This window comes from Adiantum capillus-veneris, chromosome 12 (assembly GCF_014529385.1).
Source record: "Adiantum capillus-veneris isolate H3 chromosome 12, ASM1452938v2, whole genome shotgun sequence".
NCBI lineage: Eukaryota > Viridiplantae > Streptophyta > Polypodiopsida > Polypodiales > Pteridaceae > Adiantum > Adiantum capillus-veneris.
Window position 1 is genome coordinate 38,427,737 of NC_140942.1, and position 2,487 is coordinate 38,430,223.

General features: G+C 42.4%; 1 pseudogene; it reads right to left on the bottom strand.

Moving 5' to 3' along the window:
- Positions 1–564: 564 nt before the first annotated feature.
- LOC147445604 (putative protein S-acyltransferase 7) lies at positions 565–1,314 on the bottom strand (annotated as a pseudogene).
- Positions 1,315–2,487: the final 1,173 nt, after the last annotated feature.

The following is a 2,487-nucleotide window of genomic DNA, read 5'->3' on the forward strand; positions in this document are numbered from 1 at the left end:
TCTCTCTGACACACACTCTCTCTCTCTCTCTCTCTCTCTCTCTCTCTCTCTCTCTCTCTGACTGACTGACACACACACACACACACACACACACACACACACACACACACACACACACATATCATGTACCAAAGTCAAACGTTTCTATTCATTCTAACTTTTGCAAACAATGTGTAATAGAGTATTAGAACTATAAAATAAAGGCAAACTTAAAAGTCTCCTCATTTTTAAGTCAAAATTTGAAGCTTTTGCTAAAAGCATTTCTGGTTCACTTTAAGGTAAGCTTGCAGTCAAGCTGGGTTATTAAAATTCAAAGGATTAAATCGAAAACTCTTGAAGAGAAAATTGAATAAACGATCCAAATAACTTTTTTCTAACAAAAGAACTAGAGTCTAGAGACCAATAGCAAGAAAAGAGCACAACAAAAGCGACTTTATATGAAAAGAACCACTAACCAATAAATCGCAAAACCAATGATTGGGTAGAAGATCGTGCCAAGCTCTCTTAGGCTCATCATTTTCCTCCTCTTTATCAGAGCCAGGGGACTGTCAAATACAAGTAGCACTAATGTGACCAATAGAAACAAGTAACCGAGCCTCTTTCAGGTAATGCCTCCATAGAATGAGTGAGAGAACCACCTTCTTCCATGCAACCGTAGGAAGAATGATCCCGACTTTTTATAAAATCATTCTCATATCTGTAGCTTATTTCTTTACTAGAACTCCCGTAGGTCTGATGAATAACACTCCTTTCTTGAACAAAAGCATCAAGAGCAGTAGGCGTCCAGGGGACTTTCGCCCTAATCTCAATGTTGTTATAACTTTTCTCGCCGCCATGGTCAAAAGCATTATCAACTTCGTTTGGTTTTTCTGAAGCTTCAACTTGTGCACGAAAATCTATCTTGGACATTCCAAAACTCGAGTAAAGAATGTCCCTCATGTTGTGAAAAACTCCTTGATCATAAGGATTTGCCTTCTTGTCGTAGTGATAGCGGAAGTTTTCATAAGTCGTTTGTCCAATGCATTGTCCAGCCCATGGGCAATGATGGTCAAAGTGATCAACACAAAGATTGTAGATAGAGCAATGTGAGCAACGGGGAGGACTGTATAGCATGCAGGTGTCACAAAACTTGATTTTCACAGCCATCCCATTCACAATCGCATCCTTTGTTCATGGAAGCCTTCGCCTTGGTGTTTGCCCGCCACTCCACTCGGATGATGAGTAGCATTCTTCCTTTGGTTCAGGCGGATATTTATTACGTGAAAAAATTACCCCTTGGCTGTGCCGAGAATTATTTTCATTCGTGCATTCCATGGAATAGGTTCAACTGCACCCAATGGGCCAGAAAGACATTGCTGCAGGTTTCCGTTGTCCACATACTCATAAACAAGCATTCTGCAAAATGAACGCCATTACATTCAACAAGAAAGACTGCCAGAACTGAAAAAAGAAATTAATATCTCCCCTGCTTTAGCTGAATCAACACTGTACCAGTTACCCCAACCTAATTGCTCAGTCTCATCACTGTGCTGCCGCCACTAGGTATTCCTTCGGCCCTTTCTTTAGCTGTTGCGGCAAATGGAGAATGTGCATTCTCTTGTGCACGTTGAAAGTGCCTCCACTCCTGGCCCATGCCCACACTGTTTACTACTACATTATATCGTGTCTTCGACTTGATGCTGTGGAAATTGGGCGTGACTTGCGTGTCTCCCCCATTGGCAAAAGTGACCACCTCTTTCTCGTCATCCAAAATGTCAACCGCAGAGAAAACATGATCCTCCACCATGTCAGGGGGCAATCGATGTAAAGGCGGTTCTTTCAAGACAGTCTGTGCACGTGTTTCATGCACCACTTCCTTGATGTCCTTTGAAACACTTGATGCGCTTGTTGCTTGCCCGCTCCATCATTTCTCCCCTGCACAAAAAGCGACCTGGTGTGAAACGTTCACTTTCCCTCACAAATTTTCAGGATAAAACCCTAAAGGCATTCAAATTCACACATATGGCAAGGCAAATTCAAACTAGGGCCTTGGGCAATGGAAAAAAATGTACAACGAGTGATGGTTTGTGGCTACACACAGCAATCCATGAACTAGCCTCCAATCTAGTGGACAAGTCAACTCCGAATAGATCCTCAGTCACTAGAGAACAACTACAATGCCACATACATATACAAGGCAACTGAGAGATCACTGAGGTACAAAGCGACATGACATGAGAGAGAGAGAGATCTCGGAAAGGCTCCCCATACTGATAAAAAACCTCAAATACAACTGACTAAGGGTGGTATCACATAGATATTGGATGCCCTTGATGGATAGACCTTTGGTGAGCATACATCTTGAGAATCTCTTCCTAGAAAGAGAATTGAGCTAGATCTCAGATGAGAAACTTTGCGACGACATGACTACAAAGCCTATGTAAGGTTGTCCGGAGGAGGGAATTGCATCGTAGAGAGGTTGCCCAAGATTGCCCTTGCTACCAAACA